The following is a 23,308-nucleotide window of genomic DNA, read 5'->3' as shown; positions in this document are numbered from 1 at the left end:
AGAAGGAGTTTATAGAAGGACTTAGTTTCCTTAACAACAACATCCAGGGGATAAAGAACTCTGTTTTCTCCGTTAGCAACTACCATGTCTCTTAGAGCGAGATCTCTATTTGTTCCAAATTCTTGGGGCTGTCACCTTCCCGTAGAGTGTTTATGTTTTTATATGGGTCCCGGGGCATTTACAATTGTATATCTGGTTCTCACGCACTGGTGGACTAATGGGTGGCACCCTCCCTGCTGACAGCCTTAAGATGTTAGAGGGAAACCAAGCAGCCCTTGATAGGCACTGATGCTACCGAATCCTGGAGGCTGGTGTGCCCTGGGGGTGGGGTTTGCATTTCAGGGAAGTGTGATATAGTTGCCTTTGAGAGCCCTGAGCTTGGCCTGTTCTGCTTTCTCTGATCGAAGCAGTCCATCATTCAATTGCCTTGAATGTTTCTCCAGGCTGACTTTTAATCGAGAGCTTTGGTTGGGTTTTGGAGTGGGCTTAGAGGAACCATGGTCCCAGAGGGTAATTTGGCAAGGGACAGGTTCTCAATCCTTAGAATTTTGGGGAAAAAGACCACATTTGAGGCCACAGAGGCTTAATGTATTTTGGGCTAAAAGGTCACATGGTCCCTCAGGGAAAACAAAAGCTTGCCTTGTTGGGACACCACGTCAACCATTCACTTCTCCTTCCTGAGCCTTCTGTTACTAAATCGCAACATGGAAGTTTTAAACTAAATGAGTCTTAAAGCCTGGGCAAAAATGCTGCTGGGAAAAAAGCATGTGACATTACAGCTGGGTACCCTGTGTGACCCTGCGTGAGTTATGAGCTGCCAGGAGCAATAGCGTCCTGATCTCTAATGGTCCCGAAGGCCTGCTGTTCTGATGTGCGCCCCACATGCCCGTGCACCCCGCATGCCTGTGTGCCCTGCTGGGGTTGCTCGTCTGCAGCTTTTCTTTGGCATTGGCGTGAGCTGGGGAAGACGTGCACTAACAAGGAGCTCGCAAGGCGTCAAGGAACGGACCTGGGCTCCAGAGTCAGACACCGAGGATATATTTTCCTACACATAAAACTGAGGATTCCTAGCTGTGCTCTCGCGAAGGGTGATGTGAGATAGTGTACATAGGCTCCCAGGACACAGTAGATGATCTCTAGATGTGAGATGACTTCCTATCCACCTTATCAGCCTTCCCGTTAGAATAGACTCTTGAGACTTCCTGATTTTTTTTTTTTGGTGGTGGGGAAGAGTGACGATTCTCTGGGTGTGCTTCTGGGCACAAGTGTCCTGAGAGAATTCATCAAAAATCAATTCATGAAAAGTCAGTTCATCACTTTCATTTTGCCAAATGGTGATTTGGCTTCCCATCCACTGAGTCTGGGGAAAATTACTTTTGGCCAATGAGCCCGCCTCCCAGGAGAACTGTCGAGGTGAACCGGGCTGATCCGAGTGCAAGTTTAGTGAATCCTCAGCTCAGAAGCAGGAAGCAGTTTGCTGTCAGCATTATGTGTCGGGAGCTGAGCCCTGCAGTTTGTGGCTGATGTCAGAGCTGTCTTCTTCTGCTTCTACCTCGGCATCGACTATTGTGGTCACCATGAGGAGGTTATCGATTGGGGGGCGGGGGTGTGGGGATCTGCTGACAGGGGAGACCAAGCTGGATGGGGTTGGCCCACAAGGCCCCCTAGAAAGAAAAACTGTTTGACATTTCCGATATTTCTCTCCAGACCCCTTGGGACTCTCTCTTCTCTAACCTCTCTTGGCTGAAGAACAAAAGAGAAAGGGTCAGGTAGCAGATGGAGTCAGGAGGGGAAGATAATGGCTGTGGGTGGTGATGGGATGGAAGCCCTTTGGGAAAGAGGCTTCTGAACCCCGAATTCCTCTCGTATGAGTCAAGATTCCTGGACTGCAAGCAAAAGAAGCATAAACTAGTTAATTCACCTGATGGGCACTCCCAGGCTGGAGGCGGCCAGAGAGCTGGGCTCAGGATAGGCAAGAACCAAGACAGCGCCCGGGGCTGGAAGCAGCCACCACAAGGTCAGGATGCAACTGCAACCAATTGTTTTCAGTCTCTTTGATGCTCAAGATCCAAATTCCAGAGAGGGACTCCTAAGGCATAGTTTGCGTCCTTGCCCTTTCACTGTCTGGAAAGGGTGGAGTTTCTAACTACCTAGCCCCCAGGCTGTACCTAATGCAGGAGAGGTAATTCTAATTCAGGAACTGAGCCGAAGAGAAAATAGACAGTAGGAAGCCAGAAAATACAGATCATGGCAAATAGAGAGGGCCTGCTAGCCACTGACTCCTTTAGTTCTCCTACATAGGCTGTGAAGACACGGTTATCATGCCGTTGGACAGATAAGGAACCTGAGACCCAGAGAAATTAAGACGTACAGCTAGTTAGTGGGGGAGGTGGGATTTGAATCAGAATCTGATTCTTAATGCCTGTGGAATACTCTTTACTTTCCTACTGCTCACCTGAAAACTAAATTTGGAAAAATCAAGGAACTTAGTGATACAAAAGAAGGTTGGTTTGCTCAGGGTTCCCAAGAGTAGAGGAAAACGAGATGTCTGGTGGTCCCACCATCCTGGTCTCCTGATCCCCAAGGGCCTGACCGTCAACCTCCCCCTGAGCATCTCTGCCTTTGCTCAGGGAAGGTGGCTCTGCTGAGAAGGTGGGGAAACAGAGGGAGGAAGTAAACCTGAGTCTTAACAAACCAAGGAATGGAGAGGTACTCCGCAGGTTTAAGATTTAACAAAAGGAGGACTAAATTGACATTTTATTGACTTGCAGTGGGAGTTGTTAAAGACAGATTACTGCACCAAGGGTACAGTTCGAATGAGAGGCTGGGGAGATCTTGGCCATCAAAGACATCACACCTGAAGGCCAGTGATACCCCAAGGGGCAAGGTGAGTCCATAAATTTGAGCTCGCGCACGGATACTTGCCAACACACGCGTGCGCAGGTACGCACACCACCACCAGCAGCACCACCAAAATAAAACCTGAGCTTCTCCCTTATCTCCCAGAGGCACTAGGTGAATGCAGTAAATGGAAACCCAGTATCCTAGGCTTGACTCTAATACCCACCGCAACCTGGTCAATCCCCAGGTCCACTGATAGCTTCAAAGATAGGATTCCTCACACTTTAAGGTAGAAATAGGTTCACGAGAAATACCCATTGCTTTCAGTGAGAAAATGATCCTATTTCGAAGTTGTCTGTTCAGGGAATACTCCCTCGCTGGAAGGCTCTGTGCAGAGAGATACAGAGCTTGCTAGGGGAGCATGTGGGTGGTCCACAAAGGCTTGCTTGGGAGAGCATGGTGCTCTGTGACTTGCATCGACAGAGGGATGAGTGGAGGTCACCCAGGGAACATTGAGAGGGCAGAATGGAGAGACGTGTGGGTAGGGTAAGAATGACAGGGACAGTCCGGAGAGCAAAGAGCAGCCTGGCTTAGCTCGTGCATCAGGGGTGACACCACCCTGGTCCTGCCCTTGGCAAAAGTAGTGGCATGTGGGTCTGGATTCTAGCGTGAGTGATGATGACTCGCATCCCAGGAAGCCTTTTCTCTGGGGTCCCGTCATTCCTTCAAGGGTTGCATTCACCCCTCTTCCTTCCTAAAGGATGGGGACTGGGTCAGTGTTTGAGCTGCCTCCGTCTCCTGTGTTCCTGCAACATCACGTCTCTGAGAATTCTTCTGGTGCTTCTCTTCCTTTCCTGAGCCCCTGCCTCTGGGGCAGCGGCTGTGTCCAGTGGAAAATCTATGACTCATCTGTAACCCTTCCTTCCACGGTTCCCCTGGGGACAGCCAGTGCACCTAAGGGAATTATTATTAAAAACGACTCCTCAGTCTGGTTCCTCCCAGACGAGTATTATCTCAAAATGCTTCTCATCCTCGTTCCTTCTCCTCTTCCCTCTCTCCCCCACTGAGAACTGGGTTCTTCTCTTAGCTCTTAGGGCATCTTTTACAAGCACCCCCACCCCCACCCCCATCCTCTCTTAATCCCTTACTGGTCATGTGCCTAGTGTCTACCTGGACTGAACACTAGGGGGAAAGGAGCATCTGGTTTAGCAAAAACAATTTGAAGGTGACCTTCATTGAGCCCTAAGAGAGATAACAATCTCTGCAATCAACAAGCCTGGCTCCTCTGGGTTTTAAAATAGCAACTGTGGAATACATCGGCCCCATCGCCCGTCTCCTTCCCCTCTCTTTTTCTTCAGGACAGCGCAAAGAAACTCTAGGGGCGAGCTGGAAAATCACAGTATCTTCTAACAGCCTGGGAGCCTGAAAAGAATGTTCCTGTGTGTCTCTATTTACAGCTCGTCAGTACAGGAAAGCTCATTGTTTCCCCTCCCTTGCCACCACCTTGCATCCAGCAAACTCTGTCCTTTCAATTCTGATCTTATTTGTTCTATCCATAACCCTGAGTTCATGGAAAGTCCAGAAATGGTGCACCCCAGTTTAGACAGGAGGGAACCAGGTTCCAGAGAAGGAAGGTGTCCGCCCGGGGTCACCCAGAGATGGAGTTGCCAGAGCCGGAAGACAACTGTCTGCTTCCTGAGGCTTCCTGCACGAGCTTTCCATCCGGAATTGAATGTGTTCTCAGGGCTTGACTGCAGGCCTCAGGAGCATTGGATATTGGGATGGTTATTTTATAGCAATCTCAGCAAACCCCTGAGGGCACCCATTTCTTTCCTCTACTCCCTGCTACTGGGGAGTGACTGTTGGAGCACCCAGTGAGTGGTTGTCATGGTAGGAACACCTGGAGTGGGAAGGGAAGACCGTGTGACAGTGGGGAGGGGAGTGAAGACCATATTTGTCAGGGTTGGGGTTAGCAGCGACGTGGATGTGTTTAGAGATGGCGGTCAACTGTCGATGGGAAAGAAGAAGCTGGCAAATGGAAGGAGACCTCTAGAGATAGAAAACACAGTATCTGAAATGAAATATATACTGGATGGAATTACAGTGAGTAAGATGCTGCCGAAGTAAAGGTGAGTACACTTGAAGAATAAACGTGACCCGAAATTACACAATGAAACTTGAAGAGCAGTTCATCAAAAAGACATAAAACATCCTCAATGCACATGCGCCAAAAAATACAGCTTTGGAATACGTGAAGCAAAAAAGATAGAACTGAAAGGAGAAATAGGAACTCCACATTTACAGTTGGAGACTTCGATCGTCCTTCCTCAAAAATTTAGAAAAACAATTAGATAGCAAGTCTGTAAGGATCTAGAAGTCCCAGCTTACATCTGGGATGCACGAGGTAACTCTGCCCGCTGCACGTGAGCTCTGGGCGTGCCAATCACCGCGTCTTCGCTGTTGCGACGTTCCCAGATAGCCAAGGTAGGAGGCCTCTAAGATAGCCTGTCGTTATTGTTTCCAGATATCTGGGAAACCAGTGGCAGAGGGCTTTTGAAGGCCAAGTTTCAAACGCAAGGGGCCATAATTGGAGCTTGCAGTCCTGTGACAGTCTCTTACGAAGTCTATATACCTTAGCTTGTGTTATGTGTTGAATTGTGTGCCCTCAAATCTCATGTGTTGAAATCCTCACCCCCAGTACTGCAGAATGTGACTTATTTGGGAATGTAATTAATTGGAAATGTAATCATTGAAGATGTAATTAGTTGAGATGAGGTCCTACTGGAGTCGAGTGAGCCCCTAGTCCAGTATAACTGATGTCCTTACGAAAAGGCAAAATTTGGACACAGACCTGCACACCGGGAGAATGCTACACAGTGACTGGAGTTACTCTGCCACAAAGCAAGGAGCTACTACAAGTCGGAGAGGCCTGGAAAAGACCCCTCCCTAGTGCTTTCAGAGGGAGCACAGTCCTGCCAACGACACCTTGATTTCAGAGTTCTGGCCTCCAGAACCGTGAGATGATGTGTTTTGCAGTTCTAAGCCAACCAGTTTGTTTCGGCAGCCCTCACAGACCAATACGACCCGGCTCTGGCTCCAATCTCCCTTTCCAGTGAAATCTCCCACCCCTGCCCTGCAGGAACTCTTCACCCCCAAAACATTGGTGCCCAAGAAGTTAATTGTGGAATAACCTTTTGCATGGTTGATACTGGTCAGACTTTTCAGATTGCAAGCTGGAGACACACAAGGAATCATGAGGCTATCTGGGAATGTGGGGAGGCCAAGAAAGTCACCCATTCAGCAGCCCAGTCACCTGGATCCTAGTATTTCCCAAAGTAGGATGTACAGAGGCTCTGCAGGGGACCTGGAGTGTGGCCACCTTAGGGAATGTCCTGAACTTAAGTGATTTTTCGCCATGATAGCTTCCAGAAGGAGAGTGTGATGTGTCAGTGGCTTTCAGTGGCACTCAGAGTGATGATCATCTCCTGGGCTCGGTAAGTGAATTAATATTCATAAAGCCCTCAGGACTGGGCTCGCACGTCGGTAGTGCAGTGTAAGTGTCGCCCACGACCCACCTGAGGCATGCCTCTTCCCTTGAATTCCAGCTTTTAGGTGATTACGTTCTGCTCACACACTGAACTCTGGTCCAATCCTCAAGTTCGGTGTCTCCTCTTTAACAAGCACCCTCTACAAATGCTAGCAGAAGAGAAGGTGGGAAAGCCACTTGGATCGCTTTTCCTAATCAGAAACTGTGTATGTGGCTGGCAATAAAGGCTGATGGATTCCTTGGGACACCCACCAAAAATGAGTAAATAAATGAAGGAAACTGGAAGGAAGGATGGATGGATGGATGGATGAATGGATGGTTGGTTGGACTGACGGACCGATGGATGGATGTGAGAGTTTGCCTTAACTCAGGAAGAAGGTAAAGAAAAGGGTACACTGCATGGAAGGTGTGTATATGTATGGAGAGAGGAAATTCTGGGGCATGTAAGTATATGCTTGTGTGTCCTTTGGCCCTCCTCAAATAAGAACTGCATGATAAATTGACGTTCTCTAGGTTTAATATTCCCTCCCAAGACCGTGTGCTTTACATCCGGATAAAAGGAGCAATAAATCTCTCCAGGCAGAATGTGGCTGGGCCCTGCCTTTCTACCCTTCTCACGGAGATCTTACTTGGAAATAGAGCTGAACACTCAATGATGAATCATAGCATCTGTGGAGCAGCCCAGATAAGGACCAATTTGCATTTTCATGTGAAAATTCGCCACTCTTGTCGCTTTCAAATTACCTTTAGAGGCACATTAATTCTGTTGCCGTAAACTACCATTCTGTGCCCAAGTCACTGGGAGATGGGGACCCAAGGGGCAGGTTTGTTTGGCTTTACAGGTGGGAAGCACTTCCTTTCTGTAACACGGAGCACAGGAAACTGAGCTGGCCTGTGGAGAGCACCTTTTGCTTCTATGGGCAAGAATCCAGCTCCAAACCTATCTCATTCTTGTCTGGTTAAAAATGAATTAAACAGAAATCACTCCCCTCCCCCCGCCCCTTACCCTGTCTCACAGTGCAGAGGAGATGCCCCTCAGGTGACTCTTTCTCTCTCTCTGTTTCAGGAAGTACAGAGTTGAGGGCGCTTGGTGGTGGCAGATACCACATGGCTGCTGCAAACAGGGTCTCCTTGGGGAAGCGTGGTTTGGGGGAGCTCTCTGGAGGGCTGGAAATGCTCCTCAACCCTGCAGAATTAGCCACTGTCTGATGCTTGTCTGCCTGCCTCCTGATGGTCACAGCTACTTTAACAGGTGCCCCGTGGCAGAGGGGACAAGTCTGTCATCCAGCCACCCCAGGAGCTCTAGCAGAAGGGCAGAGTCAACCCTGGGGTGTCTACAGTAACCCCTGCAGACGGAGACATTCTACTCTCCGATGCTGTCTCTACTCCCCAGTTCCCTCTGACATTCACAGTCCAGGAAGTTCTTCATACTCCTCAGAAACCCCTCTTGTGACAGCACAAATCCATTTCCTTGCCCAGAAGCAGAGACGAGTCATTCTCATACTCTCGAGTCTATAGTTCTCTGCGTTCCGTAAAGTCTCAGAGTGCTATCGAACGAGTTAATGCGGAGCCTTGTAAAAACGAGAATAATTTCTGTTTCTCGGTCCTAATTTACGTTTGTCCATTTCCTGAGATTCCATTTTATTAAACTTTAATCTGCTCCTCTCTCATCCCAGGCCTTTGAGAAGCCTTATGTTGGAGTTTTTCTTTACACAGTTGGAGTTCTTTTGGGCTCTAATGGATCCCACTCATGGGCAGGAGAAATATATTTTGAGTGACTTTGAGTGATTTTGAGATTGCCCAACCACCTGCTCAGGGCAACCTGCTCTAAAGGAGGAGAAGGCATGAGTTTGCGTGATGGGAAAGCAGCAGAGATAGTTTTTTTAAAGTTCTGTTTATTTTTGCTACAGTACCCTTTCCATCCCAGTTTGTGGCAGTTGTGTTTCGAATGACTTTCCTATGTTTGATTTCCTAGTTTCTGTACTTTCGTGAACTGAGGGGCTGGGGCGTTCAATCTCTCTCCCACTTGTATCTTTAAAATGAAGAAAGCGTGGGAATGTGGAATGCTTTTGGTTCCTTGGAAAAGGGTACCAGAAAAGAACAGAACCACATAAAATGGCCATTTTTAAAGGCAAAAAATGGTCAAATATCATTGATTTCACGTGGTTCAATCTAGTGCAATCAAACCTCATTAATTCAGACTAACTTGGGAAAACTTGGTCTGAATTTGCTGGAGTGTGGCAAAAAAAAAAACAAAAAAACAAACCAACTGAATTATGAGATCATTTTAAAGAGATGCAACTTCATGACATCTGTGTGTCACCAGTCACAGGAGCTAGGTCAACAAAGTGAGGCCTCCTGCAAGTCCGTGGAGTGGTGTCTTGAGTTAATAAAGACAATTTATAATGAACTTACAAAATATGTTACATAAAGGATGCTTTAAAGTGTATTTGCGAATGCTTGAGAAGTTTGTCCTTTTAAGTAGCTTTAAATAGTTTCCTTCTGAATGACACATATGATCAGTTTGCTTAACAGAGAACAATTGTATGGCTGAAGTTTACTTGTCTGAGTTATTCCTTATCCCCAAACACTGGATTCCAAATTAATAATGCTTGGTTGCTCTATTCCTGACCTTGAGGTTGGACATTAGGTTAATGAAAATCAAGGGAAACCAGCCCTCAAGTACTGGGGAGTGAAAAACCTATTTGACAAAAACATATGTGACTTGAAGAATGAGGCTGGTTTTCGTGTATGGCTCATATACTGACTCCAGAGGCAGTCTGAGAGGTGGCTTTCCAACAGCGTTCAAGGCGATGACGGGCAACTTGGAAGGGGTCAGCAACATCCCACGAAACTTCTTCAAAGAGTGATGTAATGTGAACGTACAGACTCCAACCTTTTATGGTTTTAAAAAATGCTCACATATGCTTATTCTCCTAGGAAGATCTTTATCTCTCTAAAAATATTTTAAAAGCTTCCTTCTAAATAATAGCAATTTCTCTATTACATTTAAGTTTATTTGCAAGTGATTTTATCAGTTTTCTTCTCACTTAAAACCCCATGGGTGGGAAGTCCTAGAAGGGACACGGGGCCGAGAATTGGTGACCAGGAAAAACAGAGATGGATAGATTGCCTGATAAAATTGGGATTAGGTGTAATTTTTTGGGAGTGCACCCAGGCTGTATGGCCAAGTTTGTCTTCATAGGTTCCTTCTCTGGCCTGTGAATCCTGATTAAAGGGGGAATTCGAGAGAAAAATATCTCTTCTTTCTCGGGGTGAGTTGGTGAAAATCCCACCTTATTTCTTTTTTCCTGTGTTATCTCTTCTTGCTTTGAAATGTCAAATAGGACTCAAAGGAGGGATGAGTCCGATTAAGCTACTGGAAGGAACGGACTGAGTTTTCAGTTACACGTCGCCACTCAAAGTGGATGTGAAATAAAAATGGGCCAGATAAAATATGGGCAGTTACTTAACGAAACAAAAACAGTTCTGTATCTTTCATCATAGTGACACAATTCAATACGTTTGTCAAAAAGAGAAATCCACGCACCAAAAAGAGTGGCTGAACTCTATGCAAATGAAAAAGAACTAAATAAATGTTTAGTAATAAGACCAGTCCTTTCCTCGATAACCTGTCAGGTGGACGGCCTGGTGGTAAGGTCTTCTGGGTTCCTCGTCCAGCACTGTCACTGACTGCGCATATCAAATCTGTCTCTGCTGCTGTGTCCTTGTCACAGGGGAGGGAGGTGTGAGCTTCCCGGTGCTAAGGCTGCTTTACAGTGCTGAACCCCGGAGTAGCGAGAGCACCATGGATGCTGCTTGATTGAGCCTCGATCTTGTACACAGCTATTTTAAGTCCAAACTCCCAGTCTTGTCCTCGGCTGACATTCATTGAGTCAGGCAACACTTCCTGGACACCTGCTACGTGCAGGGGATGGTGCCGGGAATCGGGGCCATAAAAACATGATGCGGTCCCTGGGGGGAGCTGCTCTACTGGGGGAGCCAGACGCATAATCAAATGATTAGTGTTAATAGAGGCGCCTGCAAAGTGCTGCATCCAGGGAGGAGGAGGACCAGCTCAGCCCTAAGTCGTCACCTTCCAGCTGCTCTGAGAGTTAATGTTGCTGTTTTGCCTAAAAAGAAGGAGGCCTAAGGAGACGTGTCAGTTGAATATGTCATGAGACACATAAACACACACAAATGCCCAGCACACATAGGCACATATCACACACGGATACACACATCATGCACACATCACATATCACATATAGACACATTAAACACAGATACGCATATTATATACTTATATACACACCATACGTGTATTACATATCAGACATAGATACATCACACATATCACACACAGACACACACATACACACATCACACATGCCATATAGACACATCACACATAGATACATCACACATATCACAGACACACACATACACATCATACACACATCACACACACGTGCACACATGCGCACACACCTCCCCACCCCTGAAGACCTCATGTAGGGTGAATAATGTCAGCCCTGCCCCTACTTCCTCCTGGACCACAGCGGAAACAGCTCAGGTGCTGCTTGACTTGGTGGGTTGGGTAGTGTCATGAGCGACTTCCTGTGTCTCACTACGAGCCTTCCCTGTGCCTTTTCCCCACAGTCTGCAGGCAGCCTAGGCTGCCCGACAGTCACCATGGCAACAGGTCTCTCTTTCCATCTTGTATCTACAAGTGCTCCCTTTGCCAGTGCCAGCCCTGACCAGCACCCAGCCGGGCCTCAGGCTCTGTGTCTGCCTCTCTGGATTGTTTCAAGGCCTTATTATTTTTTTGCCGGGTATCGACAGTGGTCTAGGAGCATGTGGACTTCTACATGTCCAGGCCTCATCCCGGCTTTACTGCTGAATTGAAAGAGCTGCTGACAGTAGCTGTTCAGAATAAAGGTGACTGAAGAGGCCTGAATATCTGGAATGTCAGCTGCCAAGGACAAGGTGACTACGCCAGAGAGATAAGCTGGGAGCTAGTTCTGGGCAAATTAGAGCATGTTGATTGCAGGGTAACCAGGATGGCAAAGAGACCCATGTGAGGGGTGAACAAATAAACTAGAGATGCACAGACTGGAGGAGAGAAGTAGAGAAAGGCCTCGCTGACCGAATATTCTGCAGAAAAGGGAGCAGGTGCGTCTATGGGGTATTTTTAGTATCACTTGGACCACAGAAACTTCTTCCCTTTCCTCATGCTTCTAAGACGTCTTCTAAGACTTTCAAAGGTGGAATGCGCCGTCTTTGAGGAAGTAAGCTCCCCATCAATGCAGATAATCAAGGAGAGGCTAGATGGCCATTCAAGTATGGGATGGGTCTTTATCGTCTTATCCAAACCCTCCTGGCTCTGCCACTCTCCTCTGAGTAGACATGACACCCCCTCTCGGTGCCCACTTTCTTTCCTATAAAATGAAAAGGGGGGGGGGGCCAGAGCGTGGCTCAGACCTCTTGTCTTCTTTGTAACCCTGTGTTTAAGACCCCATTTTCTGAACCTGACACTTTCTAGGTTTAAGGCTTCCTATTTTTCTGAACACTTTCATATCCGTGATCTCATTAACTATTCTTTGTCACTCTGTGAGGCGAATAAACAGGTCTGATCCCAGAGGCAAGGAAGTTCAAGGGGATTTTCCAGAGCTTACCAGTAAGTTAGCAGCAGAGCCAATATGGAGGTCAGGCCTTGGGTCTACCACTCCAGCCCACCGTCCACTCTTGCCCGTTGTACAATCACTGGCATTTCCACCTTGGGCAGATGTCACCACGGAGAGGGCTTGCGAGTGAGCAGTACCATTGCAACACATTGTGTGGCAGACGTAGTACATAAGAAAATTAATAATAATTTCCAGAAATAAGAAAATGGCTGGCTGTCAGTCATTCCCAACTTTGGGCTTTGCCGCTAGACAAACTCCGAGACACAAACAAAGTTGCTAACTGTAAATGACGTGAATACGTGGGTACCGTAAAAGTGATTTGTGCCAGTGGATCTGGGTAGGGCGTAAGTTGAGCCATATAAATGGACTGGTCTTCCTTAAAACTTGCAGTGGGGGTGTCGAGAAGGGAGGGACTGGCCACTGGGTCGGCCTGAGATTGCATCCAAGCTGAGAATCTAACAAGCGTAATGTTTCTTGGGAAATTGAAACGTCAAATGTCAGATAAGATCTCGCTGTTCTAATTCTTTCTTCAGGCCCCTGAGGAGTAATATATGCAATGTGACAACCCAATAAGCTCTAACATTGTCATCATGTGCTCTCGAAAGTCCCCTTCCTTTGCCTTCTTAAAATCACTGTGGCTCCTTTTAATCAATTCAACTGAAGCAATGAATGCAAATTTGAAACCGTGTCATATATATGTGTATGCTGGACCATGGCTGACAATTTTTCACATGGAAAACTTTTCATGCTGGCCTCACCTTTGTCTCCAAGTAAACTGTGGTGACGATGAGACTCGTAGCGCCCTACTGCTTTTTCCAGGGGCTCAGCTTTCCTCTTGTCATGGCGAAGTAGGAGGAAGAATACAGCTCTCCTGTTCCACTCAGGAGTTGCAGCCTGAAGCCTGGAGTCTCGTTCACCTGTGTGATGCCAAAGGGACAGTGGGTCAAGGGTCAAAGACAAGTTGATGATGAAAGGAAGAGGCCAAGACTTCATCAGGCAGGGGACCCATCTTGCCTTTTGGAGAGGCCAGATGCCTTTGGGAACAAGTGGGACCGTGGTCCAAGCTGGACTTAGGGAGCAACCTTGGGGTGGTGGTGAGGAAGCCACACATCCAGGAGGCCGCAGAGTCCCAGCTATAATGCACTATAAGGTGCCATGAATTCTGGAAAAGTAGGGGCCAGGTGGCAGAGGGAGTGCTGCGGGGGAGAGCAGGGTCCTGGCTTGATGGGACTGTCCTCCCTCCTTAAGCAAAGCCCGGAAATGGCCATCTGCTCTCTGCTCGCTGAAACTTGGGGTCCTTTTTCTGGTCTGAGCCAGATAATCTGGTCTTCTCTGGAATCATAACATTGAAGAGTGCATTGCTACAGCTTCCCAAAGATGGTCTTTCAGTGTCTGCTTGATACTCCCAGGGTGTCAGACCATAGAGCAGACCTGGCCGTGTTGGGTAGATCCAGACTAGAATGTTCCTTCCTCATGTGGAGCTGAACCCACCTTCTTTCATCTTCCACCACTGGTTCTAGTTCCCAATCTGGAGCTGTACGGGATTAGTTCAGTCTGTCCCCCTGGGCCACTTCCTCAACTATTTAAAGGCAGATGCCCCATCTCTCTGAGTCTTCTCATACATGACACAGTTTCAGACCTCTTGCCGGCTGGTCACCTTGTCCTGGGTGTGAATCAGGTCATTAGTCTTTGCTGTGTTCATCCTGTGGTGCACAGGTGGGAACTCAAGTCTGCCCTGTAAGAGGCTTCTCGACCTGGTCATGCATAAAGGCAGAGCCCTAAGAAGGACATGTCAGCTTTCCAGTATATGCTTCAGCATATATATTCCTGCTCTGCCAGCCTTCCATGAGGAGGAGGCAGAGCCTCTCAGGGTAGACCCCCAGAAAGTAGCACATGAGGACCAGACAGGGGACTGGAAGCCAGGACACAGCTCTCCTGCCCAAGGACTCTGTGCTCATGGTCCGACATCAGTGCAGGGGTCCAGGAGGACACAGAGCCCACCTATCTCCCCTCAACCCACTCTTCCACTCAGGATATTTGACATGGTGGGCACGACTCTGATGATCTCACCGCAGTGGTGTGAGTCTGACTCACACGCTGTCCCCAGGCAGACTGAGCTCATCGAGAGCATGAGCAGACAATGTTGGCTGAAGGACACAGTTTTTTGCTGTCATCGTTGCTATAGCTTCTTGAATGGTTTATTGGAAACAGTCTCGCTCATAGAAAAGCTGCAGGTACAGTGCAAACACTTTTCTTTTTCTTGAACTGTTATAGAGTATGTTGCTGACATGATGCCCGTCACCTATGCACACTTTTGTTTATGTATCCTACGAACAAGACTGTGTTCTTACATGACCATCAACAATCATCGAAGGCAGGGAATGAGCTGATTCAGTACTAACATCTGATCCTCAGGCTTCAGTGAGGTTTTGCCAGCTGCACCAGTCACGATCCTTGTGGCTAAAGGACCCAGTCTAGGATCGCCCCCTGCATTTTGGTGTTGTGTCTCCACAGGGTCCAATCTGGGACAGATCTTCACTCTTTTCTAAACTGTCAAGAACTGACACTTCTGAAGGTGCCAGGACAGCTACTTCGATCAATGTCCTCACATTGGGTTTGCCTGCTGTTTCCTCATGATTAGATTCAGCCTGTGCAGGTTTAGCAGGAGTTTCACAGAAGTGATGCTATGTTCTCTTTGCATCTTATCAGGTAGCACGTGATTCTGATCTGATCCAGTCCTATTGATAGTAACTTTCATCACTTGCATAAGGCGGGTCTGCCAGCCTTCTTTGCCACAAAGTTCTCCTCCGCCTCTTGGCGATAGTTTGCGATTAGGTCAATATCCCATTCTTGATTAAACTTGAATTTGTTCATTTATCTATATCGGTATGAACTTGTGGCTTCATATTTTAGTCAATGGGTTGTAACTTGTTATTTATTTTGATGCTCAGATTATCTCAGAGTTGCCCAGTGGGAGTCCTTTCAAAATGTTCACATGCGCCCACCATTCTTTGAGTACTCCTACACTGTGGTATGATAAGCTATCTCGGGTTTATCCTGTACTTTCCCTGCCCGCCACCAACCTGTAATCGGCCCATTTTCCCAAGAAGCCTGGTTCCTATCAGTGGAGAATGATGTTTAGAAACCACAATCTGGAGGCCTGATGTGCTCATTAATATTGGGGTGGCTCCCAGGCCTTCTTGGTGGGCAGAGTAGAGAAATACCTACATGCATACTTACAAAGAGGTATGTGTACACATACAGTTGCATCTGTATTTATATACTTATCTATATATTAAAAACCATGAGTTCACATAGCTACTCCAAATTCCAAGCTAACACCTTAGGATTCACTTTAGTTTTCTTCCTTTTTATATTTGTAGCTTCCTCCTGTAACAGTGGGAAATCTGACTCCCACTATCTTTAATGTACTTTTTTATTTGATCGGTTCCCCGGTATGTAATCAATCTTCCATTGCTACCGGCATGAATGCCCTCCTCATCCAACTTGGCCTTTCAGCCCGTGCCAGGCCGTCCGCCCAACCTGGTACAGAAGCCCCTTACCCACACCCCTCCCAGGGCTGTCCCCTGTAGAGACCCCCTCCATACCTCGATGGAGCTCCAGCATGCCACGGCAGGAACCCCCCGTGGCACCCCTCTTATACAGAAACCTCCCACAGTGCTTAGGAGGAGGCGCCCCTTGGCAGGGGCCCTTCCCTCCCCACTTGGGCTCCAGCGCTCCGTCCTGGGCCGCTGCGGTCTCCCCTGCCCTGGCACAGGTGCCTGATTTTCTCTCCGCCCCACAATGGTTTGTGGACTTAATAGTCCAGGAAGAGAAGGGATAGGAAGGAGCAAGAAGAGAGGGTGCGTCTTGGATTCTTAACTGCCGTCACGAAGACGTCCTTCCTGCTCTGTCCAAACGGAGAGGCGGGGACTGCGGCCTGGCAAACGCTGGGATTTGCAAAGACCTGTTAGCAGGGCAATCTGTACGTTGGCACATTAAGGCAAAGTGCAGTGGGCACTGAGGCTGCCTTTGGGTAATATGTAGATTATTCCATTCGGAGGCACATTAACGAAGTGCTAATTGTGCTTTCTGAATGCAATTTGGTGCCAGTTGCAGGAATAACTCTGGCACCTGCTTGGACTTTAGACTTGCAGATTAACTCAAATGGAAAGAGTAGCAAAACAGGGAATAATTTGTTCTCTAATAAGCCACTTGGAAGCCAACTCATTTCTACAGTTGGTGTCAGGAAAGTGCAGCTCAGTGATTGGAACAGGAAGCCGGGCATCCGGTACACAGGGTTCTGTGCCGTTTCTGCCAGAACTTGCTGAACAGCTCACCTCACTTTGCATCCGTTGGCCTCGATTTACCTTCCCATTATTAGGGGTGAGAATCCTTTTATTCCGATTGGGCCAAGTGGATCTGAAGAGCCCAGTTTCCTGCTTTTGTCGCTTGTGGACAGCTCTGATAAATTTGACTGGAAGGCAGAAGTGCAGAAAACGGGTGTCTGCACTTCTCGTGATTCTCAAAGTGGGGTTCCTGGCCTCACAGCATTGCCATCACCTGAGAGCTTGTCGGAAGTGCCAGTCCACAGCCCCCTCCCCCAACCAGCTGAATCGGAAACGGGGTGGGGCCCAGTACCTGTGGGTTAGCGGACCTTCTCGGTGATTCTCATGCACTGTGAAGTTGGAGACATGCTGACTGCTCCAGGAGACGCGGCTCAGTTCAGCCGAGCAGGGTTCACTGAGCATTTACTACTAAGTTGCTCGGCAAATGGTCCCCGAGGTCTCACTGTGCGCCAGGCAATGTGCTAGGCCCTGCGGGTTGGTTGACAGCCATGGTTCCTACCCTCGCAGAGCACCTCGTCTTATGAGTGATACACTGAACGCACAAACAGGTAGAATGCTGAGAGTGACGATGTGCAAACCGTGGAGGGTACCCGGGTTGGACAGGGTAGTCAGGGAAGGCTACTTTGAGAGACAGATGCTCATGCGGCCGCCATGCTCTCAAGGAAGCCACGGGAAGTTGGCTGGTGGGTACGAGGTCGGCAAGTTTGAGACTCCCCCCCAATTATCTGCAGAGGCAGCTGGAAGGGTGCAGGCCTTCTGCCCGAGACCGGGAAGGCACAGTGAGTTGGGTCTCTCTTGTTTCTTTTCCTTGCCTTCGCTCGGAGATGGCTCTGGAGAAGGGTCGGTGCCTCCCTGGCATGGGAGGGAGTGTTGTTTGCCATCCAGCCGGAGAGAGATAGCATCATGATTTTCCAGGGGCCAGATAAGTGCAATATTAAAAATGAAGTCACGTGATTTGCTGACAGCACTTAAGGGGTAGTTCAAGAGGCCTTATTACGCCCATACATCATGTCTGGCTCGTGACAGGCAGTGGGATTTCTGGCACAGAGGGGACACTTACATGCCTTCAGTTTGATTTTTTTCCTTCCTTCCCGAGGTGACAACTTGCAGTCAAGGCCCTGCTTGCATGGCTGGTCCCTGAGGCTTCGTCAGGGGCCACTAGGTGCTGAGGTGGGTATTAAGAATGGAGTGGAGGGGCTCTCTGAAGGTAGGGGCTGGGCTGGCCCACTGCTCTGTTGCTGATCAAATAATGCCGATCAACCCCAAGCGTCTGACAGAGATGCACTCCCAAACCTCTGACTGCTGACCCACTGTGGGCAGAGGCTGATGCGTGCGTATCCTCCTACTGGACATGGGTCAGAGGCTCTGTTTTTGTTTTGAGATGAGGGCAAATCTTCATCACCGAGCAATATTTCTCATGATGTTTACAAGGGGTTGCTGTTCCCCAGTGGGCCATGCATTCTTCACCTGAGCTTCCCCAACACAGAACTTGGCAATGGGAAGATGACTGTGGAATCACTGGATAGGTAAATACATGGGCCAGAGGAACTGGGAACATACGAGTCTTTAGGGCAGGGACAGAATCTACCTCCCAGAGAGGACAGAATACTAGGACACTTTCCTGTACATGGCTGGATTATTCTGCCCCCGTTATCTTAGGAGACCCATTAGGAAGTTCCCCAGATCTTGGAAGGGTGGTCTCGATGGTGAAGTGGCATATGCCCAGCACTGCGCCTGGTACATATGGGGCATTCGAACAATTGTTGTTGAATTAATGCATTCAATCATTTTTTTCTTAAGGTCAGGGGTTATTATTTTTAATATCTCAGTTTTCCTGGGGCTCTCCCTGGATGTGCAGGTAGGAGGCGCTGGTCAAGGCAAACTGCAGAGAGGAGAACCCCTTGTTTACCTCCTGTCACCTCTGTAGAGAATGTCACAGGCAGTGTTATGGGGGAACGTGGCCCAGATAGGACAGAGGACACAAACCCTTTCTGGCTGCCCCAGCGTTTTCCCATCATTCCTCACTTCTATATCTTGTGTACTTTTTGTGCCTTGGCAAACAAATATAGCCTTGTCTGTTTGTCTACATCTGTGCCTTAACCCAGGTAACCATCCTTGAGGCAGTGGGGGCTGGAGCAATCACCCCTTTTTACCTCACGATTGGGAAATTTTGAATAAGCCAGCCTTTCCTCTTAGCAATTGGTTGTCCTGAAGAGGGCTAGGAAGGCCCGTTTGTATAGGGGGGTAAGTTGGTGTGAGATAAAAAATATACCTGTGCAGCATTATTCACAATAGCCAAAGGTAGAAGCAACCCAAGAGTCCGTTGACGGATAGATAGCCGAGCAGATGTATTATATGCATGCAATGGAGTATCACTCAGCCTTAAAAAGGAAGGACATTCTGACACATCCCACAACATGGGTAACTCTTGGAGACATTATGCTAAGGGACATAAGCCAGACACAAAAGGTCAAATACTGTATGATTCCACTTATATGAGGTCCCTGGAAGTAGTCAGACTCATGGAGACATAAAGTGGAATGATGCTTCCTGGGGGAGGAGGAAACGGGGAGTTAGTGTGTAATGGGGACGGAGTTCCAGTTGGGGACGATGAAAAGCTCCTGAAGAGGATGGTGGTAATGGTTGCACAATAGAGCACTAATGTCACTGAACTGTATACTTAAAAGTGGTCAAAATGGCAGGCTATACGTTATGTGTGTTTTACCACAATTAAAAAGAAAAGTCCGCAGAGGAATGAGTTGGTGATGCTGGCAGATGCTGGGGTGGAGGTTGGGCTGCAAGGTGAATTTTAGCGATTGACACCTCCGAAGGCAGGAGAAGAAGTAGGATTGGGCAGAGGATGAAGTCAAACTGAATCTGTGATAGGGACCCCCAAAGCCTTGGGGTTCTGGAGTGAGAATCGCTCATCGGAACAAGACGCCTCGGGCTTTGGTCCCATGCCTTGCTCAGCCCCAGTGACGTGGCCTCAGTCCCTTCAGCAGAAACAGACCTCGAAGGAGCTGTCAGCGGGGGCGGGAAGTGGGGGCAAGTGAGGTTCTCTGCTCACCTCACGGCCTGGGTGACACGTTTTTGGGGTCTACCACAGTTGGGAAATCGGAGATCAAAGAGTCATGTGCGGAATGTTCAAGGAGTAAACACCTTCATCGAACAGGTTGGGACACTGATATTCGGGGATGGCGGCGTCCTAGCGCTCCGGCGGTGAGCAGCTCTCGGTCTTCCTTCTTCCACCTGGCGACTCCACGTCCGGCTTTCTCACGGTCTGGTGCTCGGATCCCACAGCTGTCTGGTCTCTGACCTAAGGGTTGATCACACCCACAAGCCCAACCTGGTGGACTTTTCAGGAAGATAAAGTCAGGTGTGTGATGGGAACTTCCCCTGGGTTAGTTAAAAGGAAGAACTACGTTTATTCCCACATCGAATGGGGTGCTGATAATATATAACAATTCAGAAACGAATGGGTTTGAGGGCTAATTCCACTGGTGACTCGTTAGGAGTTTTTGTATAAATCATGATTTTTATATTTTTATGCCTCATGCATTGATTTGCCACACACTTATTGAGCACTTATTAGGTGCACAGTGCTCTGTGGGATCCAGTGAAGGACACGATATGCAGGCCCTGGATGATGATCTCTCCCCTGGGGCAAGGGCAGGACAAGATACATAACAGCACCAGGTAGCATCTGAGAAGTGCCTGGTGAGTGGGACAGACAGGTCTGAGGACGATGAGGGCAAGGACCTGAAAAGCACTGCTCCCCCACAGTACACTCAAGGGCCCCGGATCATCTACCGAACAAACTTTTAATGAAAAATAATAATTTAGTCAAGAAGTCAATATCCGTGCCTCTGCCCCGGGTCGCAAAGATTTTCAAAGCCTTGAACTCCATGCCAGCATCTGCATCTAGGAGGCTCAAGCTTTCCCCCATGCAGACTCATTTCTACGCCACACCAAGCTATCATGCTCAGCCAATAGAACTGTCCCCTTCAACAGAATAACAAAAAGAAAACTATATTATTTCCTAGGGCTGCAAACCGAGTAGCTCAAAACAACAGTTCTGGAGGCTTAAAGTCCAAAATCAAGGTTTAAGTGGAGCGGTGCTCTCTGGGACACCTACAGGGGACGATCCGTCCTAGACTTTTCTGGTTTCTGGTGGTTTGTCAGCAGACCCTGCCTGTGTCTTCCCATCTTCTTAAAAGGGCATTAGTCGTATTGGAGCCCCTATTCCAGTGTGACCTCATTTCAACTAATGACATCTGCCATGACCCTATTTACAAGTAAGGTCACATTCTGAGGTGCTAGTGGCTGGGACTTCAACACATCTTGTTTTTGGAGTGGGGGACATGGTTCAACCTGTAACAGAAACCTAGAAAATACATTAGCTGTGTATTTTCACAGAGGCACCGTGAGAGGTGGGTGTGTCTGATGTAGAAGGACCTTTCCACGAGGGTATGTTATGCCTCGAAGTCGATGGAACGCCAGTCTGTGCAGACTTAGCCAAACAGACACATGCGGCTACTGTTTACATTTTTTTATTCTCAAAGCCAATTACTGAAGTAAAAGCATATGCCTTGATTATAGCCGTAATCACCTATGGAGTGTTCTTTCCTTTCAGACTACGATGCTAAGCACAGCAAGTGCTTTGTCGAAGTAACACCAACCCTGATCAAGGTAGAAGGCCGTGGTCACACACATTCTATCCCGGAGGACTGAGGTCTAAGTGGGGGCATGTGGAATGGGTTTGCTCTCCTTGTAGCCTGCTGTGGCTATTTGCAGGTGGTTTGTTTTTAACAGCATAAGCACTTGCCTATCTGTGCGTGTGATTGTGTGTGTGTGTGATGTGTGTGTTAGTGTGTTGGCATTATTCATTCCCGTCTCTCTCCGCCCACCATTTGTATGTGAGGTGTGAGGGACACATAGCCTAGTTTGAGAACAATCTCTAAAACAGTGGAATGTTAAAAGTCCCGTGGGAATTCTGTATTTCAAAAGACACACTCATGGCAATGGTGCGAGGAGCAAGGGATTGTGGTCCGCGCCGCACTCCTCGACCTCGCTGTGACGTGAGCAGGGCTCTTCCCTGGCTGTCTCCTCTCTCTGAGCTACTTCCTCTCTTTCCCCGTGAGATGCCCCGGGTCAAGGACACTTTGCAGAGTGGAACTTTCGGCTGCTTCGTAAAGTCCTTCCAGCCGAGTTGCTAGGCAATGGCGGTGTGCACCAGAGGGGCTGGCTCCCCATCCCATCTGCAATTTAAATCCCTGACAGGCAGAAGCAGCCAAGCTGTTCACTTGAGATTGCAAAAAAGTTAGATTGAAATACAAGGACTATCCAATGCCTCGAGCCCTTCATAAATTTGCTTTGATAGTAACTGGGAGAGAGCCGGGGAGACTGGGGAGCGGCGGATGGAGAGGGGAAAAAGCATTGCCGTGTAGACCTAGGCAGTCGATTTACATTTGGCCATGTGATCCGTGCTTTCCTGTGCCCCGGTGTGGTGTGCACCTGCTGTCGGTCCTCTCTCTTGGTCCTCCCGGCTCTTTCCACACACCTCCCTCATCACCCACTTTGGGCGAGTGAGCTTCCGAGCGTCACTTCCATCTTTCCCATGGCTGCCTGGACGAGGAGAAGCAGGGATGTAGCCGCTGACTAGTTACGTGGGCCACTCAGGTTCCACCGTGGCCGTGATTCCACGCCCTTCCTCCAAGGGCCTGCAGTGGCGCTCCTTGGCAGTGCCCAGAGCCACAGCTGTATTGAAAAAAAACCTGTATTCTCCTGTTTGCCAGAGTTCAGACTGGAGTTCTTGGGGCCACCTGAGGCCACCTCTGGCCTGAGCGCAAGCCTCAGGAAAAGCTGCACCCCCTCAGCCTGCTGAAGATGATGTGGGGCTACGGTGGCAGGGAGTTTGGCAGCAAAATCTGTAATTTTCCAGCTCGGATCCGTGAGGCGTAAGAATCAGGTGCGGAGGAGGTACGTGTGTAGAATCCGCCTCCCTGGAGGTCGAATGTGGGATCAGCTCCCTCCTCCAACCTCGCTTCCCCTCTCCCCGTTCTCACTCCTGGGTCCTGCCCTCTTAATCTCAGAGTAGCCCAGCTTTCTTTATGTTTAATCTTGTTTTATTCCCTTTTCATCAAGAACTATCCTCAAGCATTCTGGCATTCCAGATTCTCTCGATGGGAAGGGCTGGTACTGTTGGACTCTGGGACTTTGCAGTCCAAGGCAGACAGCTGTGACCAAAATGGTCATTCCACTGCAAGCCACTCTTGGTCACCACCCAGTGGTTTGCGGGATTAAAAATGGCACTCTCGAGGGAGCCGTACGTACTTCCCGCTTTCCGTCTCAAACTGTATTAGTTACACCTAATGTGCTATAAGATTAAGACCCTTATCAGACAAAAGTACAAGTACTGAGGGGAGTTAAGAGCGAAATGAAACCATTTACCGTCTACTAGAATAGCTATAATCAAAAAGCAGAAAATAACACGCATCGGCGAGGATGCAGAGAAATCGGAGTCCTCGTGCATTGCTGGTTAGAATGTGAAATGGTTCAGCTCCCGGGGGAAACGGTGTGGCAGCTCCTCAGGAAGTTGAATAGAGAATTAATTACCATGTGACCCAGCAACTCCACTCTTAGGTACGTATACGCTCAAGAGGGCTGAAACCAGGTGTCGCGTGCCCGTGTTCCTGGCAGCAGTCCGCACGATAGCCAGTAGGTAGAGACAACCCAGCAGTGTCCATGGACGGATGCGCAGATGAAGAACATGCGCTGTGTACATATAATGGAATGTCGTTCGGCTGTAGAAGGAAGGGAGCTCTGACACCCGCTACAGCGTGGATGGTCCTCTAAGATCGTACGCTGAGTGAAACAAGCCCGAC

At 48.5% G+C, this 23,308-nt stretch overlaps 1 long non-coding RNA gene across 1 annotated transcript; it reads left to right on the top strand.

Annotated features, from left to right (window-relative positions):
• Positions 1-1,758: 1,758 nt before the first annotated feature.
• LOC120601106 (uncharacterized) lies at positions 1,759-19,612 on the top strand. The gene is made up of 3 exons (XR_005652356.1): positions 1,759-2,017; positions 2,772-2,887; positions 19,597-19,612. It is a non-coding gene; the product is annotated as an uncharacterized LOC120601106 (long non-coding RNA).
• Positions 19,613-23,308: the final 3,696 nt, after the last annotated feature.

The sequence above is a fragment of the Pteropus medius genome, unplaced genomic scaffold, assembly GCF_902729225.1.
Source record: "Pteropus medius unplaced genomic scaffold, Ma_sr-lr_union100, whole genome shotgun sequence".
Classification (NCBI taxonomy): domain Eukaryota; kingdom Metazoa; phylum Chordata; class Mammalia; order Chiroptera; family Pteropodidae; genus Pteropus; species Pteropus medius.
The sequence above is the reverse complement of the archived record's forward strand: the minus strand, read 5'-3'. Positions and strand labels throughout refer to the sequence as shown.